The sequence below is a fragment of the Leucopleurus acutus genome (assembly GCF_964270905.1).
Source record: "Leucopleurus acutus genome assembly, chromosome: 6".
NCBI classification, from domain to species: domain Eukaryota; kingdom Metazoa; phylum Chordata; class Mammalia; order Artiodactyla; family Delphinidae; genus Leucopleurus; species Leucopleurus acutus.
Window position 1 is genome coordinate 38,290,909 of NC_139149.1, and position 26,663 is coordinate 38,317,571.

The 26,663-nt window shown below is 42.7% G+C and overlaps 1 protein-coding gene and 1 long non-coding RNA gene across 2 annotated transcripts in view; one reads left to right on the forward strand and one right to left on the reverse strand.

Moving 5' to 3' along the window:
- Positions 1-2,805, reverse strand: part of LOC309962775 — a 227,960-nt gene extending 225,155 nt beyond the window's left edge. Inside the window, exon 1 of the long non-coding RNA XR_014326265.1 lies at positions 2,695-2,805. This is a non-coding gene — a long non-coding RNA (uncharacterized lncRNA). The remainder of the gene's footprint in view (positions 1-2,694) is intronic.
- Positions 2,806-3,199: 394 nt separating this feature from the next.
- LYPD6 (LY6/PLAUR domain containing 6) overlaps positions 3,200-26,663 on the forward strand; it is a 108,561-nt gene continuing 85,097 nt past the window's right edge. Inside the window, exon 1 of the mRNA XM_082840847.1 lies at positions 3,200-3,221. The gene's annotated coding sequence lies outside the window, so the exon portion shown is untranslated. The remainder of the gene's footprint in view (positions 3,222-26,663) is intronic.

Sequence of the window (26,663 nt, forward strand, 5' to 3'; positions counted from 1 at the left end):
GAAGAAATTAGATAATTTATGCTGGAAGAACTAGATTACAGTTATGAAAGATGAGATAAGGATCTAACAATATCAATTTTTAAAACACAGAACTGAAGACTTTTAGATTCTGTACCTTTGTAGTATGTAAATACATGAAATAAAATGTTTCATGGGGACTTCAAAAACCCATTCATTTATTAATCCATTTATTTCTTTAAAAATTTTTACTGAGCACCTACAATGAGCCAGACACTGTGTTCTGGATGATGGTACACAGATGAATATGAACGGAGATAGAACTTTGGACAAATAAATAAACAGGTTATAACACAATGTGGTAAGAACTATAGTTGGCATTTGTTCAAAGTAAACCATGCTTCTTTTTGCACAGGTGGTGGTTTCATCACACACATCTCAGTTTACAATTATTTTTCTGTGTGACGGGCCTTAATGTTTGTCTCTCATGGTCTATTCCAAGAGTATAAATACAATTTATGTTTTCTTCATAGTGGCTGGCACATAATACGAGCTGGATAAACAATCGTTGAATAAATAAAGTGCTTGCTATTGAAGTATAGAGAGGAAGAGTTGCTAAATCTGCTCCTGGGATCGCATTAAAAAAAGTGACTTTTGAAGTGAGTCTTGAAGCAGAGGTAGGAACTTGCTGGTGGGGGTGGGGTGAGGCTGGGGAGGAAGAGAGGGGCAGCAGGGCAGCACTGTACAGTCTTAGCCATGGGCATGTGAAGTCACACAACCCCTGTGGGAAGGACAAAAGGTCCCAGGAGGGTAGAATCATCCTATGTAGGGAAGTGTGGGGAGCAGCAGATGAAGCCGAAATGGAAGGCAGGGGTCAGGATGGGAAGGAAAGGCCTTGTCAACTAGGATAGGTTTGAACTTCATAGCGATGGAGTTGGGGAGACTGAAGGATTTTAAGCTTTTAAGTGACATGAGCAGTAGAGCAGTAAAGACTACGGCTGAAGCCTGGATAAGAGATGATAAGGGTGTGGCAGTGGCAGCAGAGATGTTGAGGAGAGACAGACCTGAAAGCTATTCCAGGAGACCAAATTTATGGGACTTGGTGATTGATAAGATGTGAAGGGTAAAGTAGAAGGAGAATTTAAAGTTTTAGCTCTTCTGATGCCTGGAGAGTATCGTATGTAGGGAGTTAACATATTATTTTTTTTCCTGATTAATAAGTATTACATGTTCTTTAGAAAATATAGGAAAGCATAAAGAAGAAAAAAAAAATCAGCTCTTATCTCAGAGCACAGAAATAACCACTGCTGATATTCTGAGTGCCTATCCTATCATTCTTCCAAAATAGATACTAAGGATTCTATCTCCACAAGAAATCCACCGTCTCATGAACAACATTAATATATTGAATTTAATTTTGAACCCAAATGTTAAGTTTTGACTATACTGTGAGCTGAGTCAATTTTTTAAAAAAATCAAGTGAATTAGGTACATGGGTGGGAACTTCCAAAGAAAGAATTTCTTCCCTGGAAACTAAATAAGGGGCAGCGATGACACCCAGGACATGCCCTCATTCGTACCAGATTCTCAGAGGTGACCTGCCCAGTCACTGAGGGACATTTCCAGGTTCCGTTTCATTAATTCATGTTCAATTCATTCAATGTGCTGATCCCTGCAGGAAGGCAGCTCTGCAGTGATCACCTCCCGTGTCCAAATGTTTGGAGTGCTAATTATTTTTGCCCACTTGAACCTAGAGCTTGTGTGAACCTGTGCACACTAAGTAAGAGAAAAACTTTCTGAGGTCCAGGAGCTGTGAATCAAAAACGCATTATTTGAGACCCTTCCAGATAGAGGAAATGGGAGGGAAGTTAAAAAAAAAAAATGAAAAGGATATTTTTATGTTGAGAGGAGCGGGGAGGAGCAGAGTCAGGAAGATTCAGAGGATGTCTGCCTGAAAAGCAGCCCGAACAATAGAAAAGCTAAGGAGGAGAGAAAGGGGGCTCAACGATGGACAAATGTATCCACTAGGGCGGGCCGTCCTAGCGAAGGTAGCCTGCAGGCCAGGTACCAGGCGGAGGTGCTGCAGCTGGGGGCGAGCTCCCGGCTCCCGGACGGAACCCTTCCTCCCGACCTTCCCGGGGACCTTCCCTCGTCACGCCCGCCCCCGCCCCGGTCCTCGCCTGCCCTCAGCGGTGCTCAGAGGGTAGGCGGGTCCGCTTCCACTCTGAGGCTCTAGATTGAAAAGTCCCCGAGAGTCAAGTATGATTTACAACAGGGAAGAGAAAAATCAATACCTCCAGAGAGGTTTGGGGATGGGGGGTGGCGGTTACTTGAGGCAAACGTTTGGCAGAGGGTGGGAGAATTCTGCCTTGGGCTTTTCCCACCAAACCTACAACCCGACTCCCACTTCTTCACGAGGATCTGCCATCACCAACCCCGGCTCTCTCCCCAACTCCGTCGCCGCCCCGCGGCGTGCGTCTTCTATTGCAAACGTCAGGTGGTCTAGGTTTGCCCTGGGTAAGGAGCTCGACGTGCTTTTCAGCTGCGGTTCTTAGGTGCCGGGGGTTTCGCACGGCCCTGGGGGTGGCGGGGAGTAGGCTTTGGCTGGGGCCATTTCACACGGCCAGGCTTTCCCTCACTCAGCTACTGGCCAGGGTGAAGCGAGCGGCGCAGGGGGTCGCTCACAGGAAAGGGGCAGTGCAACCTGAGCAAACATTGCTAGTTTTGAACGCTCACCGCGAATGGGCTTCAAGGGCAGATATCATATCCTCCCGGTTCCGTCCGCGAAACTCGGCGGACTCACTCTGCCGGCCGAAGCGCGGAGCCGGGCACCCCAGCTGCGCCGAGCCAGCAGCTCCAGCCCGCCTGAGTTTGGACACTGGGCGCTCAGGCAGACTCTCCCGGAGTTGGGTCGCGCGCTCCGGACCAATGAGCGTGCCCCGCGGAGGGCTCGGCTCCCCCCCCCCCCCCCGCGCGCTGATTGGTCCCGCGGCCGGCTAGGCCGGGCAGGCCGGTAGCGGCTGCGGGAGGCGGCGAGGGCCCGGCGCGAGTGGGAGTGGCGCGCGCCCCCCGCCGCCCTGTCCCTCCCCGCCGCGTTCCCTCCTTCTTTTCCTCCCTCCCTCGCTCGCTCGCTCCCTCCTCGCACTCCCCGGCTCCGGCCGCGCGCTGGCGGGGCTCCGCATTGCACACTCCGGGGGCGCCGCAGTGTTCGTGGGATGGAGCAGCGGGCTGCCGCTGGCGGCCGGAATCCGCGTGCAGCCCGGGTGAGTAGAGGCGGGCTTCCCGGGAGAGCACAAAAGGAAACGGGGCTCCTGCCAGCGGCCCGAGCTTATGCGGGGCCTGGGCCAAGCACGGAGTGGGCTGAGTCCCTGGAACTACCGAGTGCTAGGACAGTCTTTCCCCCCACAGCCCCTGGCCAGCAGAGCTGGTGTCTTCGCTTCTGCATCCCTCTCCGGTGTTTTGCCCCCGAGTGGGCAGTCCGCACTGCGCGCAGCCTGGGCAGGTCCGGAGGGGCGTGTGTGCGTGTGTGTAGTGCTGGTGCTCTGGGGGTGGGATGGAATTGTCAGGAGCTGCCAAGTTCACCGCTGGAGGAATCTTTCCCAAGAGTAATTCACCACCTTCCCAGGGCCAGGCATGCGTCCACCAGGAACTCCAGCCGGAGGGAGAACCGGGGAGGCGGAGTGGAAGCGCCCCACATGTTGCTGCGGGGCGGGCGGGGGGTGGCGGTGGGCGGCGGCCATGGCCTGGCTGCGCCCACCCAGAACCAATGCGGTGGGGCGGTGAGCTGGGGCGCTTCCAGCCGTCGCGCTAACGGGCAAGGCCCTCCGACTGCCCACTATGGGGGTTCGGCGAGGTGGCGTCCACCCACTGAGCCAGAGCTTCGCCTGGGCTTGACTTGGCGACCCGCTTTTCTCTCCATTAAAAGCAGTTCCATTGATTACATTTGGCTAAACATTCTATTTTAGCCTAAAGCTCTCTATCGGTCGGTCTGTCTGACTCGCTCTGACCCCCGCCGCGATCTCACCAGCTCCACTCCCCCAACCCCTGCCTCGACCCTATTCCTCACAGTGAGGTTCAAAACTTGATGTTTGAGCATGATTGTATCCGGCGTGGTCCCTGGCATCTCAGATGTCACAATCATTTGCCGTTTCCTAGGGGAGTCCAAGGACTTGTTGTAATTTGGGGGGTGGGGGTGGGGCGGGACATTGAGGAGGGAGAAACTCTTTGGTAGGGAGCTAGTTGGTAGAATAGCGTTGACCTCCCAGAGCCATATGACAAAAAGAATGTTAAGCTTCTCCCTTTGGTAACTCACCCAAGGTGTGACCTCCAAAATTCAGTTTTCTTTGTGGGAGGCTAGGGAGTTTAGATTCTCCAGGGGAAAGGTTCTTTCTTGTAAAATTGACTTACAGTGACATATGCTCTGTTCTGCTCTTCACTGGCCAGCCATTGCAGATGCCTTGATATTATTAGGGCAATTCCCTTAAAGCCATTACGTTTTCTTACTCGAAGTAGCTCTTTGAAATTTTAGATCTGCACCCTATTTCTCTAGAAGACGTTAATGGTTACTGTATATGTGCTCATGTGTACCAAGTTTGCAAAAGATATTTGTGCAATCGTCCATGAAATGGCTTAATACACATTTATGGTAAACCCATTTAAATGTAAAACATCTATCTGCTTTCAATTTTACTTTCCTCCTTGACCAAAGGCACCAGACTGAAACAGGACTTGAAAGAGGCTTCCTTGTTTAAAAAGAGGTTTTACAGAACTCTAGTCCTGAAAGCAAACAGTACGCTTTTGAGCTTGTAGGCACACAAAGGCTGTTAAAAACTGTAAATTCGTTTTTTGGGGTTAAAAATATCAGAAATGCTTCCAGACCAAAAAGGGTAGCTACAATGCATAGGTCTACATTTTGAAGCTGTTGACAGTCTTTATAAGATGAATGTTTATAGCACAGAATGCATAAACGGGACTGATTATAGCAAATAATGCCAAGTAAAAAACCATACTTTGCATCATATGTACAGTTTACATGGCACACTGGAATCTACTATTAAAGTATCTGTGAGGAAGTCACCCTGATTTTACAGGTGGAACAGCTGAGGCTCTCAGAAGTTGAGTGACTTTTCCAAGGTGAATAGCAGAGTTCAAGTCAAGTTTTTTTCCCAAGTTCTTCCCTCCCTTGCTCCCTCCCTCCCTTTCTTCATGCTGGGCTTCCTTCTTTCCTAGTTTTAATTTCTGTACCTCTTTTTACTATTCAGCGCATAGCTTCCGGACCATTATGTACCATTCCCAAAAGGCTTTGCTCTCTGCAAAGTACCACATAGCTCCCTGTAAGGTGAGGGCTAATAAACGTTTAAGGAGAAAGCTAATAATGGATTTTAAGGAACTATCCTTTTCCAAGGGGCATATTATTTTTATTAATGAGTTGTTAAATATACAAGTAATCAAAACGCTGAAGAATGATGGCCTTATGGTAGTGCTTCAGAAAAATCAAGTGACTAATAGTGGCATAGATGTTTGAGAAATACGTAAGTCTCCCACTCTATAAGCAGAAACTCCTCATAAGTTCAATAGACAATTACAGTGAAGCCCTAATAAATGATTATTTCATTAGTGTCATTTGAATTTTAAAAAGAGTTGACAAAACAGATTACTTAAATAAACCCAGAGCCACTCTGGAAAAAAAAAAAAACCTCACTCATCAAAAGTCCTGAAATCCTCGCTAACTAGTTTACAAATGCAACAGAAAACATTGATTAAAGAGAAATCATGTTTTCACTTGCATAGCTAGCAATAAGGGGCTTACAGCTATCTGCCTATCTGATTATTTATTAAAAACCCATCACTTACACATCTTTTCTTGGAAAACTATTGCTCATGATCTTTATTTATGACACATTGCAAAATATTTTTTAAGATGAGTAGAATTAATTTTGTTTGGATTAATGTAGGTAGAAATATTTGAAGGGTCAGTTTATTAAATTAAGCCCCTGAAGGGTGACAGATCCCAAGCACACTGAAAATGAGATGGCCAAAAATGAATGTGGAAAAATTCTTGCAGTGGAGTCCCAAAATAATAATGAAAGACTCTTACATACTGTGAAAGGAGAATTGTGGAAATACTTGGCTTACATTGTACCAAACAGATACTCAGAGATAAAAAGAGAACACAGTATAAATGAATTCTTTGCTTCTGCTTTTGCTGAGTAACATTCTTATACCCAGGCTTTCTCAGGCAATAAACACACTGGAGGTAATAGATCAAGAGATGGCAAGTGCTCAGGATATTCCAGACCCAATCAACAGACTAGATACTAAATCACCAAGATGGCCATCACTCAAGTGTGTTGAACCTTAGTGTGTAAATGACAGCTCTCTGGGGCATTGGCTGGTGGCCTCGCGGGGCTTTTGTCAGGGGAGGAGTTTCAGGGGGCACCCTGCAGCCATCAGGCCAGATCCATGTCCCTATAGATCAGTATTCAAAGTGAACACAGATTACAGTTAGTACAACTTATTTTGGAGAAAGGGGGAATAATGTATTAGAGTTTAAGGAGGAAATATATTTGTGGCTAAAGTGTTGCCCCAAATATGATATTTTTAAACTTTCAGAAAGCCTGACTGGATTTCAAATCCTGGTTCCTCCCTATTCATGAATTTTTTTTTTGGCCAAGAAACAAGAAACAGAGAGTGGAGATAGACACTTCTCTGAGTGGACAAATAAGCTCTTCCAGGAACTAGTTTGGGGATGGTTTTATTTAAACTTTTATAAATGTTTGTAGATGGTATGTAGTTCTTATGGGTAAGTGAAAACTACACTGATAAAGTTGAATCATAGGAATAACTAAAAAGACAGCCTAAATGGGAAGAAAAATAATAGAAGATTAAAGTCAAAATGGAAGATTGAAGATAAGTGTATTTGGGAAAAGCAATTTGGGAAAAGCAAAAGTGTATTTGGGAAAAAAGTGTAATTGGGAAAAGTGTATTTGGGAAAAGCACATTTATAGGAGATGGTTTTGGATTCCATTCCCATCAGAGGTCAGTATAGCTGGATAATATTCTCTCAGCTTTCTTAAAAAAAAAGTGTGTCCACCAAGTTAAAGTTAATGTTAAGAAAAGGATATAAAATTCTATATTAGTGTGATACCATTAAAAGTGTGTAGTTGAGTTAGTTTGTATAAATCTTCTTTCCATATCTGTTCATCTATCTATTATAGAAGGAAGTGCATCAATACATTAATAGTGACTATCTCTGGGTATTATGGGATTGCAAATGTTTTTATTATCTTCCTTTACTTCAGTATTTTCCAAATTTTCTTCCATGAACATGTATTGCTCTTAGAAGAAAAAGTATTATGGAAATAATATATAGTGTTGTAACCTCAGATTTCAAATAGTCTTACTATAACAAAGGCTCATTTGATTATCATTTCTATGTCTTCTGTAAATCTGCATTTGAAAAATTTGCCTGTTTTTTCCCCCTGAATTCCCTATATATGAAAGGCAGCATGTTTAAATAATTTTTTTTTGTATTTGGTACTAAGGAAAAGTGTGGCTGAATATGAGCACTGTGCTTTCCTTAGACAGTGAGAACTGGGAAATCAAAAGTCGTTCTGTTTTTGCTATAACTATCAGGATATGAAGAACCAAGTTAATGGAAGCTGGTATGTCTTGTAACAACTCCATAGACAAAGCTTCCAGGATCCCATAAGGGATGTGCCCAGTTTCCAGAGCCATGGCCCTCAGAGAAGCCCCAAGTATGATGTCCCCATCAGATAATTTTAGTTTTCTCTCAGTCTACCAATTAGGGGTAGGGGTCATAGTTATAACTAGTGGCTAGCTACCATAACTAGTAGCCTAATTGACAGTTTTACCCATATGAGGTTGCTGCAAAGGAAGAGCTATACAGATACTGGAAGTCAAATTCTCATGCACACAGTTACAAATACAGTGAACTTGGATTATTTTTCCTGAAAATAAAAAACTAGAACTAGAACACATCTGTTGATATTTGAAAGCAAGGGGGTTCAGACAGGAAGTAATAAGCTCAAAGACTGTAATACCCTTATCTCCTGTCATGCATCCCACTTGCCCATCCTTACTCTCTCTTTTGCCAAGAGGAGCTGCAGGCTAAAATTAAAAATAGATTCCAAAAAACATTCAGGTGTATGCATGAATGATTGCCACATCATGGATTGTTAGGCAAAACAGAAGTACTGGGCATGAAATCTTCATCTTTTTGTAGAAGCCATAGATATAAGAATTCTTAAAGCCAAGATTGTCCTATCTCTGACATTTTTTTAAAAAAATCATGATTGTTACTTGAGTTATCAAAACAAGTATCTCTAAGCATTTTAAATGATTAAATAACAATACAGTTAATGTGTTTGGGTGGTAGGATTTTGGATAAACATTTTCAAAAATATATTTCTTAATATTTTTATTCCCTAAAACGCAGGATAAGTAAAGATTGCATTATTCTCATCCCATTTCCCCCCTTTTCAAGAAGTACCCCCTTCCTTCAAATCAAGAAGTACCAGATTTGCAGTATATAAACTAGCAAACGTACACATTATTTGTTTCCATCAAGACATCTAGAAATACTAGTTTCTTTATACCATTAAAGCAATTTAGATAATATATACACTTACTTGCACTTATAGTAATAGCATTTATTACTCTGCTTTTTATTTGTATGGCTTTTCATCTGCAGGACTCTACCTGCTTATGAGGGATTCTGCGAATCTTCCATTGGCAGAGAGGGCAGTGTAGAGCAATGTTAGAGGCCTGGGATTTCCCATGTTGTAATTCTGGCCCTGCCAGTTGCCACCTCTGTGACCTTAGGCAAGTTATTTGGTTTCCTCCAGTTTAACTGGTGACCATTAACTAGCTGACTGACCTTTAGCAAGTTAGGCACCCAGTGTCTGGGCTTCATCTGCTTCAACTATAAAATCAAGGGGTTGCACTAATTAAACTTTAAATTCCTAGGTGAGGAGGAACCAACCTATATTTTTTGACATTTAAAACTACCCAGTAATGCTGATCTAATAAAATGGTTTTGAGCAACTAGAAGTGTGGCATAATGTTGGTATTTAGAAAAACTAAGTTACAAGACAGAGTTCTTGGAGATCTATAATAAAAAATTTAAAGTATCTAGCATATCTCCCTGGAATTTGTTCTTTTCTTGCTATGTAGATCTTGCCTGTTCTTTTGACTTGATTATCCTTGCGGAATACATTTAATTTCTTAGAACTTTTTATCTTAAAGATAACAAAGTTGACTTTCAAGTGTTCTAAAAATGTTAACTCTTAAAAATACTGACTTTAATAGAAGTAATATTCTGAATTTATGTAAGGTCTTTCTGTACAAGATCAAAGGAATGGTATTAAGAAGTACATGGTTTTTCTTCTATGTATAACTTCATAGAAGGAGTTCCCTTTATGGAATTTTTAAAATTCATATTCCCAGTCACCCAACCGAATGAATGCACAGAAACTTTTGTAGCAATTCTGACTTGTTCTTGGTCAGTGTGTCCTTAGTCAGGAGTGTCCTTTTATCCAGTATTTCCCAATTGACAATTCTTTTTAAACCTTCAAGGCCTAGTTCAAATGCGGTCTCCCCAAAGAAGCCTTTTCTCCTCATTTACATCAGTGTACATTTTCCTCTTTTACGTATACCTGTATTTTGTACTAACTTACTGTTTTTTACATTCTACCTTATTTACATCATGTCTTATTTCTCTTGAATGCTGGCATGAGTATATTGTCTTGCACAGAGTAAGCCTTCAAAGAATATGTTGAATAGACTTACTACTTCCATAGAGAAAAAGCTGTAAGGGTTGGGGGTGGGCTGGGGGGTAGGGGAGGGGAGGGGGATCACAGAAGATTGATTTAGATGGAAGGGATAGGTTTGGGTTTTGTAGTTTATGACAATTGCCATCTAAGTTTAGTCTCTGGATGTCCACCAGGAACAAATAAATACCACAAGCTGTGACTGTTCTCCTCAGAGACACTTCGCTGCTTTTGTTTCCTAGGAGTACCCTCTAGATATTGAGGGTCTTTACTGAATAGACTCTAAGCCATCAATCACCATGACCTAGGACTTGGGCAAGTTAGATGTGCTGTCTTCCCACCTGGAAATAAAAAGCTGGCTGTTTCACACTTTCATACTAAGCTGTACTGTGCTTTTTAGAAGTATATAGATAATTTCTGCTAAACCAAAAACAACAGGAAGGTTCAAGGAAGAAAATAATCATTTCTCTTCCCATCACCCAGATTTAATTATTCGTATGTAATTTCTTACTACCTTCGTTGCATTCTTTTTCTCTAGGTTACATGGTGGCTACCTAGCTATATGTATATAGCATATGTTCAATGTGTTTGATCTTTATCCTTAATAGAATAAAATAGAAGACAATATATCAAACTTGCCATATATAGGTAAAGATATACAAAGTCCTTCTTGGCTGTTGAAAACTCTTTGCATGAGTTTTCAACACAGTTCGGGCTGATGCTTTTTAAACAGAGAGCTAGACAAGGCTAGATCTGTTTAGTCTCTAATAGCCAGGATTCTTCTTCCTGTTCCATTGTCATAGGTTGGAATCACAGCCAGCTGACTTAAAATGTTGTTTTGGGGGCGCCAGGTGAGATGTGGCTGGATCAGCATCAACTCCACCCAGTTCTGAGAAATAACTCAGAGTTCATTTTCTACTGTTACCCATAGTGTTATTCTTTGGGAGAGCCAAACCAGGCAAGTAAAAATCAACAGGATGCAAGAGAGATTTTTCCCATCAAAGCTATTTGGAGGCTCAACTTTCTCAATGAAAGGCAATACATATCATATAATGGAATAGCAATTTAAAGAGAGGTACTGTTTGTAATGGTACTTTCTTCTCAGCTTGGGAACTATGTCAGAGAGACCTTTGCTAGAAGGGGTAATTTTCAGCTAGGCCAAGCAAATTCAAGAAATGTTGAATGCTGTGGCACCTAGAAGACATTTCAGGCAAGTGGGTAAACTCATTTCCTACAGTTTCTGGGAGGTTTTGACCTTGCAGGAGGGTTTCAGATCTCTCCTGGAACAGTGTCCTGAATAAGGTTGAACATGGGAAATGGAAAGAAGAAAAAGAGTACAGAAAAGAAGGATCTGGAGGACTTACAATAAGGAAAGGATCACCTGCTTTATAACTGATTGAAGAAAACTTTCCAGTCCTATCTGATTCTGATCTTAATCTGGGGAAGCCCTAAAATATACAGAAATAAATTTGAGGAGAGCCACAAAGCTCTGTCTGCCTTAAGTTATCGGCTGTGTTCCTGCTGCAGCCTCCATTAGGGCCACTCGGGTGCTGAGTCATAGTCTCAACTGTAGAGTCTAAAAGATTACTGTTAAAAGGCTTTCCTCAGGGGAAGCACGTGCTGGCTGATGAATGGATCCAAGTTGGTTAACAGCTGCATATTGGTCACGTAGGCAAGTAAAAGTTGAGGGAATCTAAGTCTCCAAGGGGACAGAGACAGAGACACAGAAGAGGCAACGATCTTGTGGTGAGGTAGGGGTGGAAACGAAAGATGTTGGGATCTTTGCTTATTTCCCACTTTTAATCTAAACTCTCATCAGGCTGTTTGCTGAATTATCAACCGCCAATTCCTTCCCGGATTTTGGCCAAGCCAGTTAACTTCTTTGAACGTCTGTTTCCTCATTTGTAAAATGACTGTACACGATCAGCACTTCCAGAGCAGGATCTGCAGGAAGAGACACTGGTTCCTTGGGATGCTGAGGGAAATAAAAGTACAATGGTCAAAAGTGTTTGGGAAACAATGGGTTAAATGCTTTTCAATTGCAAGACTTTTCAGAACTTTTAGGAAGTGAATGATCATTCTAAATACCTGAAAGGTGGTATACTCTTTGGTGAAAACCAAACCTGTTTGACAATGGAACCCATTTTGAAGGTGCATCTTTTGGGTCAGTGTTCTGTGCAACACCAAATATTGGACTAGCTTTGTCTGAGGTCCTTCTGGGTTTTAAATTCTGTGAATCTACAGTTACATAGTGTGTCTCTCTTCCTGTTTCTTTTCTAGCTAGCCCCTTGCCTCTTTTTTTTTATGTTTTTATTTTGTATAAACCTTGTGATCAAAAATGTACTCTGGGGCTTCCCTGGTGGAGCAGTGGTTGAGAATCTGCCTGCCAATGCAGGGGACACGGGTTCGAGCCCTGGTCTGGGAAGATCCCACATGCCGCGGAGCAACTAGGCCCGTGAGCCATAGCTACTGAGCCTGCGCGTCTGGAGCCTGTGCTCCGCAACAAGAGAGGCCTTGACAGTGAGAGGCCCACGCACTGCGATGCAGAGTGGCCCCCGCTCACGCAACTAGAGAAAGCCCTCGCACAGAGACGAAGACCCAACCCAGCCAAAAATAAATAAATTAATTAATTAATTAAAAAAAAGAATGTACTCTGTTAGAAAATCCCTGTGTCTACTTTAAGAAGACACTGGGAGAGTGCAAACTTGCAAGCTATGCACTTTCCCTTAACCTTTGTATTTTAGACTACATAAAGTCACAGAGAGTCAAAACACAAATAATGAATTCCCCAAATACACACACACACACACCCTAACACAAATATTGAAACGTTTATTCATAGACAGGGGATAATATTTCATAAAGGAACAATTTATAAAAGACTGTTCATTCTGACAGAGGCATTTCTGAGCAAAGCAGTGCAATTAACCACAGAGCTGTAGCATAAATATGAAAAGATGAATACTGAACGTATACAAAATGTGCACTGTTCTTCCCTTCATCTTCAGGATTACAGAAGACGTTTATCACACATCGCCTCACCGACACCAATCTATTTGGCTCCTGCCAGATTCACCCTTTGCTGGATGAGGAGCTCGTAAAAGTGGGAGTGTTTTGTGGAGGGAGTGGCAGCAGAAGTTCAGGGCACAGCGTGGCTGAGTCTGGATTCTGCCGCTTCTTGCTGAAATAGCTCCCCTTTCAGAGGTTGTTGGGGATTGGCGGGAAACAGGGCGTAACTCTGGGTTAGAAAGAGAGAATAAGTATTCACGATGCCTATTTTTCATATTGTCATCATTGTACTTTGTGACTTCTCTGCAGTTAGAATAATCTAAATCTCTCCAGGTAACCTATAGCAGACAACTTTCAGCGGGCTATGAGTTCAGTTTTCTTGATATGTTTTTAAAGAGATACTTTTTTAGATAATGTTAGGATACAAAAGCCAAAATATGATAATAATTTCCCTTTTACAATTAAATTAAATTTACATGTTACACTATTTCTAAAGTTTGGTTGTCTGGCTTCCACCCTTATTTAAAATTTTTAAGAATCTTTGTCAAATGTTCTGTTATTTGAATTCAGGCTTATCTCTGATGAAACATCAATATTCCTATTTAGTTTTTCTTGTCTTGTTAAAATAGTTGGAATTAGTTGTGCACATTTAATTATATTTTTATACTCTAAATTGAGTTTTGAAATTTGGTGAACAATTTGTAACTATTTTTTTCCCAAGTGATAATATACATATTATCATATTGGCTTGATTCATAAGACTTTCCTCACCTCCTTGCACTGTCTCCACAAGGATTCCAAGCTGCGCTGTGCCTAGATTTTTGAATTCAGCTTTCTTATTTTTAGAGGCTGCCTTTTCTCTTCCCTTAAACGTACGAACAGAGCTTTTAGTTCATTGAGCGTTGCAAGCCCTGGCACAGACTAGATGCTCAGCAGATATCTGATGAGCAGACATTCTCCCTAGTCCATCAGTGTTTGCTGAATAAATTAACAGATTAGTTAACGAGCAGTGCTTCCTGTTAATTGTCACCACTGTCATTCCAGCAACGTAACCATTACCTACCATACAAGGCTGTTTTCTTAACAATTAAAAGTAAAATTTTTATAACCCACCAACATGATGCTAATTAATGTTTAATGTTCATTTTCCTGCTTCGAAAGGTACTCAGATAAAAGAATTCTACTCAGAAAGTTTTGCACAGATTTCACAAAACCGAACAGATGTAGTTGGTTCTGTACCACAGAAGCTCAATGAACTTTGGAGGAGACCCGAGTCTTCTCACATAGGAATGAGATGCTCTCTGTGGGACTGAACCCAAGTGCCTTAAAACCCCTAAGTAGGCTTTGTTTTGGCGTGTTACAGCATTCCCCCTTTGGAATGTTCAGTCAGTTTAGGGATGCTGATTTCCGTAAAGCTTTCAGCATAAACTTCATCTTATGTGAAAAAGAATTTGGTTTGCATTTGGTCTGTACTTGATTGTTGATGCTTTATAGGCTGTACTCTGGATGTGTAGAAAGATTGTCTTCGTAGCCATTTTTTAGACTTCTTGACTAGTAAGTCTCCTTTGTTAAAGATTAGTTGTTTGAAAAAGGAAACAGACTCCCAGATATAGAGAACAAACAAATAGTGGTTATCAGTGGGGAGAGGGAGTGGGGGAGGGGAAAGACAGGGGTAGGGGACTGAGGTACAAACTATTATGTATAAAGTAAATAAGCTACAAGGTTATATTGCTCAACACAGGGACTATAGGTAGTATTTTATAATAACTATAAATGCAGTATAACCTTTAAAAATTGTGAATCACCATGTTGTACACCTGTACCATATAATATTGTACATCAGCTATAGCTCAATAAAGAAAAGAGATGATAGGGTATATATCCTCTTTTGAAACAGGAGTGGGGAAGTCTCCTCCTTTCTCTGTTGCTTTCCTCCAATATCTGTAATTTCCTACCAATTTGTCTAGGGCTTTACCAGCATCACCACTTGGCAAAGTGAAGTTGATTTATGAAAAGCACTTGCTTATTTTATTTTATTATTATTTTTAAATTTTTATTATTATTTTTTTGCGGTACGCGGGCCTCTCACTGCCGTGGCCTCTCCCGTTGCGGAGCACAGGCTCTGGACGTGCAGGCTCAGCGGCCATAGCTCACGGGCCCAGCCACTCCGCGGCATGTGGGATCCTCCCGTACCAGGGCACGAACCCGTGTCCCCTGCATCGGCAGGCGAACTCTCAACCACTGCGCCTCCAGGGAAGCCCAAGCACTTGCTTATTTTAATAATCAAGCTAATGACAAAAGAACTCAAATGACTTGTTTGGGGGCTTGGCATTGAAGTTGATTTTATTTGCTGTAATCTACCCAACAAATGACAGTACTAAGGTTTCCTTTCCCATCTTTTTTGGGCAGGTGTTTGTGTCATTTTTTTGGCAGCACTGAAGAAACTGTCTCTTACTGAGCTTTAAGTTTGAATAGCTTTGAAATCTTGAAAAAATAGTTTTATCTTTTAATACTGCATCAACACTGTCTACATTTAACGTGTCCCAAAATTTGAATGACTGAATATTTTATACTTGCCAGTGCAAATACAGCAATAATTAAGCAACAAGTTCTTCTTTTCTGGGCCCTACCCAAAGATATAAAAAGAAAGGGTAAGGCATGGGAACTGTCCTCATAGAACTTGGAATGGCTTCTCTCTGTGTCTGTCTTGAAATATTTGAGAACGAACTCATGCCAATCACAGTTCAAGGTGGAAACACAATAGTGAATGAAATAATAAGCAAAAGTGTTTGGGGCTAAAGCAGTAAATAAGACTCACAAAAATCCCTGTCCTCATAGAGCTTACATTCTAGAGGGGTAGGGGCAGAAGATAAGGACATAAATAAGAAAATATGTGGTATGCCAGGTGGTGATAAGTGCTATGGAGAAACTAAAGTGGGGAAGAGGGAGAGGGAATGTCAGAGGTGAGGGAGAGGGAATGTCAGAGGTGAGTGGGAGGAAGTTGGCAACTTTAAATATAGTGGTCATGGAGACCCCGCTGTGAAGGTGTCACGTGAGCACCTAGACCAGGTAAGAGAGAGAGCCTTGGGGACATCTGCAGGAAGAGCCTTCCAGGCAGAAATGCAAAGGTGCTACAGTGGCATCATGAAGTCACTGGCTCTCAAAACAGCAAGGAGACCAGTGATGGGAGTGGAATAAGCTGGGGGGGAGAGTAGTAAAAGGTCAGAGACATAAGGCGGCAGCCCTTCCATCCTGCAGAGCCTTTAGAAGTTATCTGGGAGATGTTTCCTCCTTCCCTCCCTCTTCCTTCCCCACTTCCTTTCCCTCTTCCTTCCTTCCTCTCTCCCTCTCTTTCTCTCCTTTCTTTCTTTCTTTCTTTCTTTCTTTCTTCCTTCCTTCCTTCCTTCCTTCCTTCCTTCCTTCCTTCCTTTCTTGGGACTGAGTGAGTTGGGGAGCCACTGGCAGAATTTGCACCAAGGAATGACGTGATTAAATGTATGATTTAAAAGATCACTGGCTACTGTAAGAATCAATAATAGGAGGGAGGGGGCAAGGCTGAAGGAGGCTACTGCAGTAATCCAGAGGATACTGGCTTAGACCCAGGTGGTTGCAGTAGAGGTGGTATAAAGGGGCATTCTTTGTCTGTTTGGAAAGAGTGGAGGAGACAGGATTTACTGAAGGGTAGGATGTGGGGCATGAGTGAGAAAGCAGAGTCCAAGATGGTTCCAAGGTTTGGGACCAGATAACTGAAAGGGTGGGACTGTCATGTATTGAGATGGGAAGGCTGAGGAGGAACAGGTTTGGAAGAGGGTTCGATCAGCTTGGGACACCTTACATTTGAGATGCCTATCAGGCTTCCACATGCAGACAGGGAGTCAGTGGTTGAGGGTATGACTGTGAGTTCAGGGGAGAGATCTGGGCTGAAGATATAATTGGGCGACTTCACTATGTCTGCAAAAGCCATGAAACGGGAGCTGATCCATAAGCGTGAGGAGATCAGATTGGCCTGTCAGAGCAGAGTGCGCACTAGTAAGTGGCAGTTGTAGGGTCCTTTATTTTTTGCTACAGCTGTTTGAGAGCAGTTAGGAATGTGTGGGCCAGAAGAGTTGAAATAGCTTTCATGGAGAGTGTGAGAATAGAACTGGTCCTTGCAGATGGATAATATTTGGAGGGGTGGAAATAACGAGGAGAGGACATTTGGTTAAAAGGTATGAGAATTAAACACACCACAGCCCCTTAGCAGGAAGGTAGTAAGGGAAAACATACCAAGGTCACGGTAGAATTTTCTCGCTTGCGGAAGGGATGGGACTTTAGTCTCTGTTCAGTCTGTTTCCCAGGATCACGACATGCAAATGATAGAGTTTTGAGTCCCATTAAAATCTTGAGTGTTTCGCGACACTTGAGCAACAGCTTCTCCCCCTTATCCTTGCAGCTGGTGCTGCCTTATATTTTGTAGTAACTTGAAACTGACGTGGGGAATTTTAAGTACATCTCTTATCAAAACAGATGTTTCATAGACTATCGGGAGGCCAGCTCGTCTTTCAGAAAGCAGCTTGGAATTTGAATTTAGTTCCTCTCCTAATTTTATGTCCTCCAAAGTCACTGTGTGGGAAATTTAAAATTTATTAGCAACTTTCTCTTGTTCTTGGATCTTAGAGAGATGGCAGTTTCAGTAAACCTGAAAAAATTGTATGCTGTGTTACCTAGAGGCAGATTATTGAACAACTTCACAAATCTAAGGCACGTAAGTATTTTAACGCTTTCATTGGAACTTTGGAGTCATATTTTATAAAGGAAAAAAAAAGCCTCTGCCTTCTTTTTTGATGCAAAATGATAATTAAAACAAAAACGAACTTCATAAAACAATACAAAGGATGCCAACTTCAGAACAAATGATTAGAAAAATTTTGCCTCTTGTTCCCTCTCCCTCTACTTTTTACTAGAATCTAGATGAGGTTCAAGTCTCATTTTTATTCTGGGTAAAAGTTTCTCATGGAGTTGGGAAAGCTGAGGACTTCAACAGAACTCCCTGAAGTAAGAGCAAGTTGTGTATTTCTTTGTTCATTTTAGTTAAAGAATGCCTTTAAAACAATGTCTTGTTAGTGGTTTGGCATAACCTTGTGTGACATTTCTGTATCCCCACTTCTTCTTTGGGTTTCAGGGAGGTACAGAGCACAGCTCCAGCAGGCTGTGACAGTTTATGAGGCCCCCTAGGTGTTGGCTGGAGAGCAGCATCAGTGAGCAGCCCAGTGGACCCTCAAGCACTGTCCAGCAGAATGTTCTAGTCTCCCTCATGGTGACAGAAATAGTCTGTGTCTGCACTGGCCAATATGGAAGCATTAGCCACATGTGGCTACTGAGTTACTGAAATGTGGCTGGTGCAGCTGAGAAACTGAATTTTAAATTTTATTTAATTTTAATTTACTTAAATTTAAGTGGCCACATGTGGCTAGTGTCTGCTGACTTGGACAGCACAGCCAAGCTGACGGCTGGTCTTGGGCTTGCTGGAGCATGGAGTGGGCAGATGCTCACACTGTCCTTGCTGGGTCCTCTCCACCACCCTGGTGAGTGTCCACAAGCATATCTTTCTCATCTATACACAGCCCCCAGAGTTGCTTCTAGTGACTGGAGACAGGACAGGACTTTGTGAAATACCTCCTCCCTGTCTTTCATGGGAGTGGGGAGAAGGAATATAGAAAGGCAGAGTGATGTTGGAAGAGATGAGGTCACTGTTATGATCTTAAAGACCTTTGATATTAAAAAGTATATTAAGAATAGTCTATTAAAATCATTGAATATTTTATAACTGATTATGAAAGAGAATTATCCCGGGGAGTAGATTTTAGAGGTAACACTCTGAGATAATCTCACTAGTGTTTTGAAAGTAGGGATTCTGTGAGTGACCCACTTTCTTTCCTTGAGGAGGGTTGCTCATTTATGAGTACTCTTAAGGTTTTTTTTCATTTTTTATTAAATATTTTTTTTCAGTTTAGGAAATCATTTTAATAATTCTTCTTTTATCAATATTATACCTTTGTGAATAAGACTTACAGAATATATGTATATTTTTTAACTTATTTCTTTAAAATAAATTTTTATTGGAATATTGCTTTTTTTTTTCTTGCGCTACGCGGGCCTCTCACTGTTGTGGCCTCTCCCGTTGCGGAGCACAGGCTCCGGATGCGCAGGCTCAGCGGCCATGACTCACGGGCCCAGCGGCTCCGCGGCATGTGGGATCTTCCCGGACCAGGGCACGAACCCACGTCCCCTGCACTGGCAGGCGGACTCTCAACCACTGCGCCACCAGGGAAGCCCCTATTGGAATATTGTTGATTTAAAATGTTGTGTTAGTTTATCCTGTACAGCAAAGTCAATCAGTTATACATATATCCACTCTTTTTAAGATTCTATTCGCATACAGATCATTACAGAGTATTGAGTAGCGTTCCCTGTGCTATACAGTAGGTCCTTATTAATTATCTATTTTATATACAGTAGTGTGTATATGTCAATCCCAATCTCCCAATTTATCCCTCCCCCACTTCCCCTCTGGTAACCATAAGTTTGTTTTCTATATCTGTAACTCTATTTCTGTTTTGTAAATAAGTTCATTTGTACCATTATTTTTAGATTCCACATAGAGCAATATATACACCATTGGTATTTATGCGAAAACACATAGCAGGCCTTCAATAATCCACTCTTGAATAACACCATTGGTATCAATACCATTGATAAATACCAACGGTGTGTGTATTGCTCTGGGTGGGGATTATTAAGGAGAGGGATACAGAGCACAGGATGTTAAAATGACTAAGGTAGGGCCACTGTAGGGCAAGAAGAAGGGTCGAGTATGTGACCAGGACCCCAGTGGGCCCAGCCTCAGAACTCTCAGTTGGGATGTTGGTGTTACGAAGTGTAGTGCATTAAAATTATACTCCTGGGTGGTGGACGGGTGGTCCCGATGGGTGGTAGATGGGAGAGAGGAAGGAAGGCTTTTGCCTCTCAATGATCAGTTTTCACCTCGGAAGAATTCCACATACTAGCAATTTCCGCTGCAGTGAGGAGCTGTCCCCGCTGAATTTGTGGAGAAAGGTTTTTAAAAAGATTTGTTGATGGGTATTTCTGTGGTTATTCTGTTACTCTCACTCTTAAAACCAAATGGAGCCTATGTGCCAGGGGCTATGCTTCACTTGCCATCTAGATGATGAGGAAAAAAATGTGTACACAGGAACTTCCCTGGTGGCACAGTGGTTAAGAATCCACCTGCCAATGCAGGGGACATGGGTTCGAGCCCTGGTCCGGGAAGATCCCACATGCCGCAGAGCAGCTAAGCCCGTGCGCCACAACTACTGAGCCTGTACTCTAGAGCCCGTGAGCCACAACTACTGAAGCCCGTGCGCCTAGAGCCCGTGCTCCACAACAAGAGAAGCCACCGCAATGAGAAGCCTGTGCACCACAACTAAAGCTTGCATGCAGCAACAGACCCAATGCAGCCAAAAATAAATAAATAAATAAATAAATAAATAAATAAATAAATGTGTACACGGATGAAGAAAACTAACAATGAAACACGCTGTGAGATAGATCCCCAATGCGTGGTCAGACAGTGAATGCGTATCCCCCCTGTACTTGTCCTCAAAGACATAAAGGGCCGTCGGGTGGAAGAGGTACTACACTTCCCCTCCGGGACTCCAGAAGACAAAACTGGTGGTTATTTTCTAATTAAATAAATGGTTTTTGAAGGCCTGTTTGTGCAGAGCTCTCTGGTGAGGGAGAATGATTTAGGACAGGAAGGCTTAGCAGAAGATGAAGATGTGATAGTGGCTGCCAGTTGTGGGGAGATTCATTTCAGTCGAGAGAAGAGAAAGCTTCAGGAAATAGAAGAGACAGCTATGAGGGGATTAGCCCCCTTTGCTGGAGGTGTCCCCAGAGAGACTTCCTGGACTCGTGCTTGTAGAGCAGGGGTCAACAAACTACTGACCTTGGGCCAAATCCTCTCCCTGCCTCTTTTTATAAATAGAGTTTTATCAGAATCCAGCCATGCTGGTTTAAGCGTGCAAGGCTGCTTTCACACTGCAACGGTAGAGGTGAGTAGTGACAAGACCACACGACCTACAAAGCCTAAACTATTTACTATCTGCCCCTATATAGAAAAAGTTTGAGGGCCCTAAAGAGGATAAGATGCAGTGATATGTAAAATCCTTCCTAATTTTCCGAGCGTAAGGGATTCAGACAAGAAACAAGCCTGTGGGAAGTGTGGAGAAGGGTTCCTGTGAGAGACGGACCTTGAAGGAAATTCTTTCTGGTCCTGGCAGAGAAGGCCATTCCATATGACCACTTGGGCAGATCTCCAGGGGAGTAAGTCAGTGTACCTGGGATGCTTCCAACAGTCTCATTCCAACATCCACCCATTCATTTGTTCGTTCATTCATTTTGCCTCTAGCACGTTGTTGGCTGGTGTAGACAGTAATCTAAACCATTTCTCTGCTTGCTCTTGGTAAAGTAAGCACAAACTCTGGCATGAGCTGTTGGCATTTTGATAAGAACTTTGCCAGTATGGAAGTGCTCATTAAGTTCAATGTTTATAATCGAGTTTTATGGAGTTACTTTATTTTAAGTATAATAGTCTCACCTAGACATAACTTAGAATTTATTCACCTGTTTGGCTTAATCGTAAGATGTAAGAAATGGTTGTTCCAAAATGAAAACCTCACTGTATTGGCAGGAGATGCAGCTCGTGGTGTTAAGGATAGGATGCACATTACTATTCATGCCTTTTTAATTGATAAGCCTTTAAGGCTTCTGGAAGCCTTTAAAAGTTGTTTTGTCAACATTAGACCAGCTGCTGTGTAATTATGGTAGCTCTTCTTGCAGTTAAATTCTTTTAGTAACGTGTTCAATCTGCTGATGCCAAAGTGCTTTGAACCTGTGATATATACTATAGAGAGCTTTTGTTTTTACTTACAGATGGTTGTGCCGTTTTCTGGGCAATTCTAGAATTTTCACAGAAATTTTAAAGATGAATTACTTCAAATGGGAGGCAAATGAATTTGAGCATCAGGTTACTCCTCCACCTATAAAAATTGTTCATGTGACTTGAGTTTTGAACTTGACTCATAACAACCTAAATATGCTCATTAAAAAAAAAAAAATCTGCTCCTTGAAACGTTTTAAGGGCTCTTTTCACTGACTCTCCAGCTTGTAAATCAAAACTTTCTGGCACCAGTCAGATGATGGTAAAAGCAGGGGAGCCTGTGACAAAGATCGTTGCTTAAGGAGGAACCCGGCGCGGTGGTTCTGCCCTCTGTGCAGGGGACTGAAGCTTCACTCAGAAAACCTTTAGCAGTGTGTTTTGCTATTTTTAAAAGGAGTTCTATCCTGAAGTCTGGCACAAGAAGGTATAGCTAGGTAGGGACTGGTGTCAGAAAGATGCAAACAGAAGATCCTGTGCTTCTTTCCTCCTGGTCCCCTGTCCTCCCCACATGCTTTGTGCACCATATCTATGGACAGATCACACTGGTGCTTAAGGCAGGTAAGAGGTGGGGTGGTGATGCTGGTGGCCATGGAGGTTGCTCCTGTTAGCTCAGGCCACTTAGGTCACTTCTTCCCTATGGCATTTTAAGAGAATAAGGCAAAGCCTTTTAAAATACAGGTGCAGAGCATCAGCACCTGGAGGAACAAGAGACTCAGATGGAGCCACAGCTGGCTCTCTCTGGCCCCTTGGTCCCCTCTGTGTTAAGGAATCCATCTATGTTGGTGGAAAGTTGTGAAGTGAGTCCCTCAACCACCTGTGCTCACCCTTCCTCTCCACTTTGTGGTATAAGGGGTCTGGGAGAGAAATTGACCCTTTACTGTATGAAAAAGCCAGTCTGTTTCAAGTTTAAATAGGTGTTCAGGAGTGTTAATAATTTGCAAAATCTGGAGAAGAAGCTCTCCTGGACAGTATTGCCTTTTATAATGGTAGAGTCGGCTAAAAACTGTCTCTTCCGCTTACTCACTCAGGAAGTGAAGATTTGTTTGCCTTGGGAGCTCTTGAGCCCTGAGAACTGACAGATTTGGGAGGTTTGAGGACCCATGGACAGTTAGCTGTCAGGTATTTGTGTGTTTTGAAGTCGCTGTTGAGACACTGTTCTAAAGAGAACTAGAATTTGTTTAATTAAAAGTTGCCTAAATTAATTATATTTTTCCTGTGGGACAAAACTCATTCCTGGTAAATGGCTTCATCTTTTCAAAGTAATACTGAATGTTAGTTCAGAGTGTTTTTAATATTTCAGGCTGGTAGAATAGGCTGCCCAGATGTGACCAAGAAAACTAGCATGAGTCTCAGTGTCCTATATCTAAATGTCAAGACTTGTTAATATCATTATGCATTTTTTTGTGACGTTACTTTTTGCTAAGGTACATAGTTTACATTGATATGATAGGAATTAAATCTGCCTTCAAGTGTCTATTCTTTTTTTTTTAAAATTTATTTATTTATTTATTTATGGCTGTGTTGGGTTTTCGTTTCTGTGCGAGGGCTCTCTCTAGTTGTGGCAAGCGGGGGCCACTCTTCATCGCCGTGTGCGGGCCTCTCACTATCGCGGCTTCTCTTGTTGCGGAGCACAGGCTCCAGACGTGCAGGCTCAGTAGTTGTGGCTCACGGGCCCAGTTGCTCCACAGCATGTGGGATCTTCCCAGACCAGGGCTCGAACCCGTGTCCCCTGCACTGGCAGGCAGATTCTCAACCACTGTGCCACCAGGGAAGCCCTCAAGTGTCTATTCTAATTGCTTGCATGAGACCTGGTCTAATCAATCTTATCACATCAACATGTTCTATGCTTTCACCTATAATGCTTATCACATTAGCATTTTAAATGCTTTCTCAAAGTCTTGCATATAGTTTTAGAAAATTATAAACTTTTTTTTTTTTTTTTGCGGTAGGCGGGCCTCTCACTGTTGTGGCCTCTCCTGCTGCGGAGCACAGGCTCCGGACACGCAGGCTCAGTGGCCATGGCTCACGGGCCCAGCCGCTCCTTGGCATGTGGGATCCTCCCGGACCGGGGCACGAACCCGTGTCCCCTGCATCGGCAGGCGGACCCTCAACCACTGCGCCACCAGGGAAGCCCAAAAATTATAAACTTTTGAAATTGCTCTGAGGGCTGCAAAATTGTTCTTGTTACTCCTCCTCAGTAATCTCACATTATCTCTCAATTGCACTGAATCAGGGAGAGCAGATGTTGGCTTTAACTTCTGGTGCTAAGACATAATAGGCATAAACCTACATGCATATATATATGTACATAATATACATACACATGAGTAATCAGTTCCTAAAGAACCCCACAATCAACAAGACAAAGGACTTGTGCACGCTCAGATGGCTGTAGGGTCGTGGAGATCTTTCCTTCTCAAGCTACTCATCCCTCTGAGTCTCCTATTATAGTCAAAGGTACTCAGGCATAAAATCTTTTTATTATTTTTATCAAGTATTTAGATTCTTGTTTACAAGCAGCAAAAACCAACTCAAATTAATTTAGGAAAATTTATTTTTCAAGGATTATCTCGTATGTGGAGGAGAATGGATCTTTTTCTTACCCCTAACTTACTCTTTTTGGACTCTGTAATGATTCACCTCTGCACTCAGGGTCTGTGTGCTTGAGTAAGAGTACATTTTTATGTTGTTGGACTCTGCCACCCCTCCCTTACATGAATAAATGGAGAATAATTGAAGGAAGAGTCAGACAGTGAAACTACTGGTAGACCAAGGCTATAGCTGGGTCTCACCAGCAGGAACTTGAATGTATCCAATACTCTCTCCCCATCTCTTGATTTCTCTCACCTCGTTGGTTTCATTCTTTCTTACTGCAGCCCAGGTGTAGAGAAGGTGACTGCAAATGCTCCTGAGATACACGCATCCCATATTTTATGCCACTATGTGGGACTGACTCATGCTCTTCTGTTCCCAGAATCAATAATCCTGAAGAATAGAGCTGATTGGCCCAGCCTGGGACAGATGTCAACTTAGACCAATCAGCTGTGGCTGCGGGTAGGACCACACTGTACCATACTTGTCATTGGGCTCCTTTCCTATGTATTGGTAAAAGGAGAATCAATGAAGCTTGAAACATATGAGATGTTTTCCTTGCCCACATGTGGGCACATCACCTTTTTCTTACCAACCATGACTACTGGCCTCTTCCAGATGCCTACTTTTTCCCGTCACTTCTACTTTGCCTGCCATTGCTTTTCATGGTTGGTGAAGAACCTGGGACAAGACATAGTGTGGACGGAAGGAGAGTTCCTGGGTTAGTGATTGAGAGCAGGTCTCTTCTGGTCTTTTCCCTTGAGCCCCAGTGATGCTCCTTTTCCTTTTCAGAATGCAGAGAGAAGTGACAGCTTGGGAGAAGGCAGATGAAAAGGTCAAATGATGAAGCTCACAGTCTGCTTTTGGCCCAGGAGATAATACCCTTTTCTAAAGGCTAAATGTTTTCTCAGGATGAATAGATCAGTCATGAGTCCAAAATTTCATGACTACCTTAGACTTTTTTTTTTTTTTTTTCCCCGTTACGCGGGCCTCTCACTGTTGTGGCCTCTCCAGTTGGGGAGCACAGGCTCCGGACTCACAGGCTCAGCGGCCACGGCTCACGGGCCCAGCTGCTCTGCGGCATGTGGGATCTTCCCGGACCGGGGCACAAAGCCGTGTCCCCTGCATCAGCAGGGGGACTCTCAACCATTGTGCCACCAGGGAAGCCCCTTAGGAGATATTTGATTCTTCATGTATGTATAACATATGTATAATAGTTGGAGAAAATGTACTTTGGGTTTTGACTTATTTCCTAATTTGTTTTCATTACCCAAATTCATTTGCACGTATTTTTTAGGCTAAGAAAGTTTTCCAAACCCATTTAACGTGTAACTTTTCAAAAATTTACTGGGATCCTCTGTGTGTTCACTTAAATAGAAGTCATTCTTTTGTTTCCCCCAAGATAATGGTGCTAACTCACTTACGTTCTGCTTCTGACAGCCATTTGGCAGTAATGCGTCCCCAAAGGAATTGCAGTGGATTTCTAAATCTTGCGTTTTCAGTTGCTGCCTAGTTATCCCACCCTGATTGGCATTTAACCATTGAATTGGATTTTTCTCCTACTGAAGAGAGCTTTATGAGCTTTAACTTCAAGTGCCTAGATCACAGTCTGATGTTTGCATTATAATTGACACTGAGTAAGCAATTTTTGCTGGAAAAGGCCTTATCTCCTAAGATTGAGGGAGGATTTAGACACATTTCCCTGACACTCTTTTTCAGGGTTCATTTGAGTGTGCTTCGGGGTGGCTCTGTAGGCGAACACATTAATAACAATCTCACCCAACACACGTTAGCATGCTTATTAATTTATTTCTGCCATCAGCGGTGATCATATTCCCTGAGAGGTGTTTCTCAGGGCTTGTTGACTGATATGGCCATAAATATATCCCTGAAGAGTAAAGCTGTAGCTGTTTCAGCACACATGGAACAAAAATAAATGTCCCGGGCTTCCCTGGTGGCACAGTGGTTGAGAGTCCGCCTGCCGATGCAGGGGACACGGGCTCGTGTCCCGGTCTGGGAGGATCCCACATGCCGCGGAGCAGCTGGGCACATGAGCCATGGCCGCTGAGCCTGTGCGTCTGGAGCCTGTGCTCCGCAATGGGAGAGGCCACAGCGGTGAGAGGCCCGTGTACCGCAAAAAAAATAAAATAAATGTCCCACTGTTTTAGTATTACAAATTATAATCCTATTGCGGCATGAAATTTAAGATGGTGATAGTTTAATTTCTACTCTTTTTTTAACATAATGGCAGAATAAATAGAATTTAAAAATTTTAATCAAATAAGTTTTGCCGACCATATTGTGTGCGTGGTTCATTCTTTGCCCCTTAAGTCATG